We start from the raw sequence: 8,192 nt of genomic DNA on the forward strand, positions 1-8,192 counted from the left end.
TTTATTTTTATACATATATATATATAAAAAAATAATATATATGTATGCCAAGATTGAAGGAGGGGAAAAAGAAAGCAAGTTGTGCTGCCTTCAGTTTGCGTGCCCAGTGTGAACGACCCTTAAGAACGTCAAGTTTTTTTTTCTTATGACGTACTGTAAATATCAGGCCCCTTTTCCACATCTTGGGCCGGGGCAGCCGGAATCCCTAAGCTGTGTCTGAGAATCTTGGCTACGTGTGTATCTGCAATATACGCTGTGGTGTATGTGAAACCCACCTTACACACGCGCGCACACACACACCCCTGAAAGCGTGTTTGTACATCTATGTGGATATATATAATCTAGTTCTGTGATTAAAATTAATAATAATAATAATAATAATCAAAAAGGTACTCGGTCTGTGTCAGAATGCTGCCAAACATCATCTGCAATTGAATTTTCAACGCCTGATAATGTACAACACGGAAAGCTTCCAAAACGACAAGACAGTCTAAAAACAGACTCACAAGTGACTACTAACCACTAGGAACTCCCCATCCGACTGATGGATTTCAGAAGGAGAAAAAACACATGGGTGGGTGCTTGCATCTGCAATGTACAGTACTCATGCTGCATCGTGCGCAAGACAGAGGCTTCCGATGGGGGGGAGGGGAGAGAGTGTTTTATATACTTATTTAATATCCCTTTTTAAATTAGAAATTAAACAGATAATTTAATTAAAGAGTAGGGATTTTTCAGTATTCTTTGTTAATATTTAATTTCAACTATTTATAAGCCGTACCTCTTTTTTTTTTTTTTTTTTTTTTTTTTTTTTTTTAATTTGTACTGGTTGTGTATAAATTTAACCTCCCTGTTGTCCCGTCCCATCTCTCCCCAATTGTTGGCAGAGTCAGTAGCATGTTATGGGCAGTTATTTAATTAATTTCTCTAACATCTACCCCTACACATTCCTATTGAGACAAGGGTTAGATATACATCTACATACTATATATATATTTGGCTATGTGTTTGTATATATATATATATATGTTTATGTATATGTGTGATTCGGATAAAATAGACGCTACGATTTTTTTATATATGTAAAAAGAAGAAACAGGAAAAATAGAAAATTCTACATCTTGAATCTCTCTCCTTTTTAATATTTGTTATCATTTTATTTATTGGTGCTACTGTTTATCTGTAATAATTGCGGGGAAAAAAGATATTAACACTACATATTGTGTCTAGTGAATTTTTTCAAGATATACCTTAGTACATATTTATTTTTAAACAAAGAAATTACAGATATATCTTAAAAAACCAACAGCGACGACGAGAAACAAACTTTTTTTTTTTATTAAAGAATTTAATTCTCACCTTGATTTCCTTTGCCTTCTCCTTCTGCCTTGCATCTTGGTTTTCTTCCATTGTATAACAGACCCTGCAGCATTGCCTCTGGAGGCTACAGGGCACAAGCAGCTTGACAGTTGGACTCTTGGATATGGGCCCAGAGCCTGCAAAACCATTTAGGAACCTAAAGTCTGTTGACATGAATGGGTGGTAGGCACTAAAATACTTCTGTGGAGCTCAGCCCACTTTCCCTGCTCTGTGAGAAGAGGGTGGTCTGATGGGCAAGAATGAGGGGACAGGACTCCAGGGCTCCTACTCAGCCTCTGATGCCAAGGAGCGTGGTGGTGGTCCCAGTCTTGCCTCTGTCTTGCCAGGAGAGAAGCCCCATGTTCTTCGTGCTGTACAGGCATGAATAGATGTGAATCTTGGTGGACTTTAAGGTGAAAGTAATGATCTGAGCCTGCCCTTCACTGGTAATGGACTTGGTGTTTGCAGTTGGAGCAACACGTGGTGGCTCAGCAAGACCTCACCACCTTGGCCAACGTTGAACAAGGAAATGGTCAGCTCTGACTGCTCATCAATCCATAAAGCATCTTGGTTCCTTTGTGTATGTTGTCATGTGCTTTGGGATCTTTGGGAGGAAAAGGTCTTTGGAAGCAGTATCCTTTTCAGCTGTGGAAGTGATCTTATCACGTGTCACTCATCTGGCCACAATGGAAAGAAACATACAGGTTGTTCCTGCATGTCTGGGAGGCGACTCACACGAGATAATACAGACCAGTGAGTTCATGGCTGCCTTAGTCCTGCTCTTCTGCAGGTAAAGGGTTTTATTTAGGGTGGACTTAGGCAGCTTAACGGATGGATATGCAGTCACAGCCTTTCTGGAGGACGGAGTGAAGGAAAGAGAATGAGTATTTGAGGAGGCTCTGGTTCATCATAATCAGTAGCATGGAGTGCATCAATGAGGTGAGGAGGGGGGCAGCACCACACATGGCTGCTGCTGCATCAGGAGCCCAAGAGGTTGCTGCTTCTGTGTATTCAACAATGGCTTTTGATTTGTGAGGATCTATGGGCTGCTCAGCAGATGGCTGTGCAAGGTAACAAAGACATTGTCAGTGCGTGAGCTGGGAAATGTTTACAAGTCAGCAAGTGGAAAAGATTTAAACTGGCATGTCAGCGTTGCTCCTCTGGGCTGAGCTGGATGTGAACTCTCAGTTTGAGGGAACTAGAGTTTCTGCCATGTATGAGGCAGCGGGTCCCTACTGTCAGTCACAACATGTCAGACCCTGCCTGCTGATGGCAAGCTGGGCTAGCTGCTCCTGGTGCCTGCAGGAGAAAAGCATGGTGCACCCCTCTTTTACTTTCTCTGAGGGGTCAGGAGGAGCAGGACATCTAGAGAGCCAGGTGACTTGGAAGGCACCTAGTCCATGAGGCAGTGGCTGACTGGATGGCACATATCAGCCGGGATAGCTCCAACCATGCAGAGGATTTTCTTGCGTGTGGCTGCAGCAGAGTTGAAGCAGGTGCCTCAAACCTCTTCAGCAAGAACCTGCTCGAGCCAGCTCTGAATGACGTACCCAGGACCCTGGAAGCAGTCCAGCTCTTCTCCTTTATCCTCCCCGGTGGGTATGGCTGGGCTGTCACCTCTTGTGAGGATAGGAATTGCAGCTTGATGTTGGAGAAGAGCTCAGCCTGGCTGGAGGGGCTGCACCAGGGTGAGGACCCTGCTCCTGGAGAATCTGGGCTGCAGAAGTGCAGCTGCCCCTCACCCTGCCCGGGTCTCACACCTGCTCTGTGTATGCCCCATCCCGAGGTGAGGTGAGGACGTGTGGCGTGAGGCCAGCTTGGCAGGCTGGTGCTCTGATCTCGGCCTGCAGCCTTTCACCCCGTGCACAACAATTTTCCCTCAAAGGCTGCTAGTCACGTCCATATTTGGGTGGCTGGCTCAGTAAAATGCTGTCTCCAGATAGCCAGCTGGGTGCTTTCCTTGTGCCCACTTTGTTTATTCTGTGGGATTCAGAGTGGAGGCACCTTAAGAGGGAGAAAAGGGTGGGTGGCCTGGTAGATACAACAGAGAGCTCCCAAAGCTGTGGGAATGGTGTGCTTTTGGTTGGAAACCTCTTCTGCCTTTCCCACCTGGCACCTGCTAACGGGTTTAACCTCTCATTGCTAATGTCTTACACTGCTGATTGGTTCTGTAAGTCAGCCAGGTTCTGACTGGGTTTTGCCACCACCTGCAGCACCTGTTAGAAATTCATCTAAAGCTTCTGTCTTTCAGCAGAGTCTCACAAAGGACCTCAGAAGCCCAAAGGAAATCTATCTCACAGGTCATGTCGTCCACTGTCTGCTCTCAGGAGCTTTGGTAGTGAGATGGTTATTTTTATCCCAGAGTATGTGGTGATCATGAGGGGAGCCTTTCCATGCTTGGGACACCTGAAATTTAAGGCTAATCCTGATCTTTCAGCACAAGGTCTGCAGTCCTGGTTCATGCAAACATCATTCTCCCACCACCTCATTTGGGTCTGGGCCAGCATGCCCCCACAGTGCATGCCCCCACTGCACTGTGCCAGCCCACAGGCAGCTGATGGCCCTTACTGTGCCCCATAACACCCCACACCCTACAGCACAACGGGGGTGCTGAACTGCTGGCCATCCCAGAGGGAACAGATACTCGTGCCTGAACCTCCAGCCAAGCTTCCCATATCTCGTGAGAGGTGGTGAGTTGTGGATAAGAAAGGGGAGGTGTTAGCTGCTGTACCAGCAGCAAAGGAAGGTGTGAAAGGAATGCAAATGCTGCTGGTGCACTATTTGGTTGGAGCGTGTTGTGTGGTGGGACTTGGGCTGGGAAAGGCATCTGACTCTGCTAAGCACCCTGCCTGGACTGCTGATGAGTGGCAATTCCTGCTGAGCACTCCCCAGGGAGGCCCATGTAATGCTGAAATAATTGGAGATGAAGGTCAGGACTTCTTGCTCCCAACCTGTGCGGTGCCTTGGAGGTGAGAAACTTTGGCTTCGATTGGCAATACTTGGTTGAATGGGTCTCTGGTGGAGAAAGGGTGTGTCTCACCCAAGCCTTTGGGCCTTTTGTGTGCAACCCTGTTCAATGGGAGCATTATCTAAGCAAAAGGGGAGAGACTCAACCCCTTAGCTGCAAGCCCTATGGGTTTTTGGGGAGAGGTGACACAAGAGGAGTACAATGATGAGATAAAGTAAATAATCCAGTTCCATCATCTCTTCTGAGATTTTAAGGCCAGGAGTGTGGCTTCCCTGAACCAATCAAAGCCGTTCTTCGTCTTGCCCATTGGAAACTTCAGAAAGTCATCCAAGCTGCCATCACACCGCCTGTCCTTCTCACCCCCAGTGAACCTACTGGCACTGGAGGTAGCCTGTGCCATGAACATACTGATACGTGGGGAGTTTGTATTTGTGTCATTGTCCTCCAGAAACCAGGCTCCCATCAGCACCCTCTCCTGCCCTTCGCACCTGTGCTCTGCTCTGACCCCATGACTGCCAGAAAACCCAACAGAGCTTTAGGATGGACTCATTCCTTTCAAATAAACCCTTCACCTGGCTGCATAAAGGATAGCACAGTTGCTAACTTCTGAAAAAGCAACTTGATGTCAGCCACTTCCATTTCTGCCACACACACCTTGAATTGGCTCACTAGTTTCTCAAGTCCCATTCCTTATGTTGGACAGCCTTCCAAGATGTCAATGCATGTGTCTTTGCTTGCTTTGGTGGGTTTTTTTTATTCCAAGGACCTCATGTCTGGGAGAAGCAGCTTGGAGACTCTTGATCGGATCACATTTCTTTTAAGTTGTTACTGCTTCTGGGGAATAAGGAGCCACTCCTACTTATTTTGGTTTAGAGCACCATGGGAAGTGAATGGGGGTGAGGGTAGGGGTGAGGAGGGGGCAGAGGGGGAGTGGAACAGCACTGGATCTGATAATTTCCTAGCTCCATAGGAGTCATAGGATCATCCTGAGTTGTTTGGTGACTAATCTGTGGCTGTTCTTGGGGCTTAGGGCCAGTTCCTTGCCTGCAGTCTTGGCTTGCTGGAGCTGTGTGTTGTGAATATGCAGAGTAGACCTAGTCAATACAGGGCACCTAGGAAAACTTGCTGAGCTGCTGGAGGTGGTGGTGATGAGTCAGGGAGTGGCATTGCCCTCTGCACCAGCACCCCACCGAGTTGGCTGGATGTACGGTGCAAGAGGCTGTGACATTTGTGAGTCACTTGATGGGATTGAGTGTGATCCACACCCCTGGTGAATTATGGGGACCAGTCACGGACTTAGAGACATCCCAAGAGGAACAATTTCTGAGTTCATGTTGTCTTGTCAACCAGCTGCAGATATGCAGGTCATACCCTACAGCCTAACGTGTTGCACTGGCTGAATTCTGTCTGGCTCCTCAGCCTCTGTTTTCTCTACCTTAATTTGACCCTGTTGCTCTATATTTGTAGATGTGTCCCTTCCTCTCTGAGGTAAACCCCTCAGTTGCTTCTGGAGTCTCATCATGTCTCCTCTGTAGCGGTTTCTTGGCCAGTGACATAAAATGGTTCTTCAAAGCCCTTGGCATCAGCTCATCAAGCTCTGCCCTCTATCATTCCTGTTCCTGACACTTTTTGTATATAACAATAATGCTCCTTTTCCCTAAAAAGATGCCTACTGATGGACACACTCAAAGGTGGTTCACTTCGAAACCACAGAAAAATAAACAGGCAGCTGTCTCTGAGTGTATCCTCTTGTCTTCCATTCTGGATGCATCTCTCCATGGTTCCTCTTTCTCAACATCTTCTGGCAGTTCTACATTCCAGGGTGCCCCCCACCACAAAGTAGCTTTGCCCCAGATACATTAGCTTATCTTTTCCCGAGTCAAATCTCATTTTGTTTCCTGCTTATTTCTAATCTCTCTAAATCCTTTTGGAGGATTTCTCAGTGTGCACTGGAATTCAATTGCTTCTGGTGGAGGAGCCAGCTTGGGGAGTTCATGGGGAAACCTTTTTCATGGTGCTGCTGAGTCAGGAGGGTGCTGTGTCTCCCAGTGCTGGGGTGGTGGTGGTGCCCCACAGTGTGGGTGCAGGTGCAGCCCTGCACGTAGCTGGGCTCACTCAATCATCTAGTGAGCTGTGTTTCTCCCTCACCATCAGATAGGAATTGCCTGGTGCAGCTGGTGGAACCATGGGAGTCAGCGTGTCCTACTCTGGTCTGTAGAGCAGAGCAGAGGTGTGGGAAGTGAGGGAGCTGGGTTCAGTTCCCAGCTGGGCAACTGATGCTCTGCTTTCTGTCCCTGCCTTGGTTTCTCCATGAATAAGACAAATCCCATCCTCCTCTTTTGGGACCCTTGATAGATGATCAGGTGCAATTCACTGCTTATTGGTTTATGGCCAGTTTGTAGAAGGCTTCCCATCTTGCTCAGGAACTCTCTCTTTCACTTTCCTGAAAAGCTGTCAAGTCCCAGCTGTAGTCATGTCTCTCTGCTCCTCTCCATCATGTGAGAAAAAACCTCAACAGGTATTTTGGTACCGATAGCACCTCATTCCATCTGCTCTTTGGGAAGGGGACATGAGCATATGGGATACGAGGGTGAAAAGGAGGGGAAATAGCAAGGCACTGCTCAGGAGGAGCTTTGGTGGCTGGGAGAGGTAGGGCATAATGTGAGGCCAGCTGGGGCAGATGTAAGGGATGCCCTGTGTGGTGGGAGGATGAGGAGGAATAGGATGACTGTCTCAGGAGTGGGGTGGGGCAGGCCTGAGATTATCTGGCAGCCCTGGGCACAAGGAACCCTCCCAGTTACGAAACCACCTGCTCTGCCATGGACACATCTCTTGCTGGTGTGAATTGCTTTGAGTGTTGAGAAACTCCTGGTTGGGGTTTGAGGCATGCCTGAGCTATCAGCTTCACCAGCACCTGGGGAGCCTCTTGGCCTCCCTATGCCATGGGGAACCACCCTTTCTCCTTGCTGCAGGAAGGGTGGTCACAAGCTGGTTCACAGCTGCCTCCATGGCTATCGACTCCCCAGAGTCTCTCCTCTCTGTGGGGTGACCATGCAAGCAACAAGGCAGCTGCAAGAAACCCGGGGTGGCCAACTTTGAGAATCTTGGGCTACTTTGGCCAGCACGAGAGCCACATGGTGTGCAAGACTGCCTGCTTTTTGTCCAGTAAAAAAAACTTTCAATCCTTCATACCCATGAAAAAAATAAGATTGAACATGACACAAGTATTTGCTCAGCAGGCAGATGCCCCCAGATTGCATTAGATTTCAAACTGTTGTGGCATTCAACTGAGCTTGGGATTTGCAGCAATTACTTTCTTCCTACCCTCAAAACCTGCCAGTGCATTCCCTCAGGCATGCTCCAGACAGCTCTCCAGGCTCTTGCCAGATCCCTTTACATCCAGGTTCCATCCTATTTTTAATTCACTCCCCATCTTCTGGTGTTGTCAATCTCAGACCTTTCCCTAGCCTGGAAGGGAGCTGTATATATGTCCTTGTCTTGCTGTGTATGTTTTTTACAGTTTCTCCCCCAGTTTTAAGTCACTTGAGACCTGTTTGCCTTTTGGGCTGTAGATATCCCCAAAAATCAGGCATCCAGTCAGAGGTATCCACAACAACTGCTAAATATTTTTTTCCTGAGGGGGCCTTCGAAGCCCTTTGAAGGAGAGGTGAAGTATTGGCTGTTTTGTGCCAGGATACATCACCTTGCACCTAATCAGGGGCTGTTTCAAAGGGCCAGCGCACTGCTTCACTCCAGAGTGTCTTTACATCCCTTTCATGCTCCTCAGACATGTGAGCACCATGAGCCAAACCCATTAGCTCCTCATCCTCTGTGTACTGGGATCATTCAGCAACAACCAGAGCAC

Source organism: Calypte anna, chromosome 3 (genome assembly GCF_003957555.1).
Source record: "Calypte anna isolate BGI_N300 chromosome 3, bCalAnn1_v1.p, whole genome shotgun sequence".
NCBI classification, from domain to species: domain Eukaryota; kingdom Metazoa; phylum Chordata; class Aves; order Apodiformes; family Trochilidae; genus Calypte; species Calypte anna.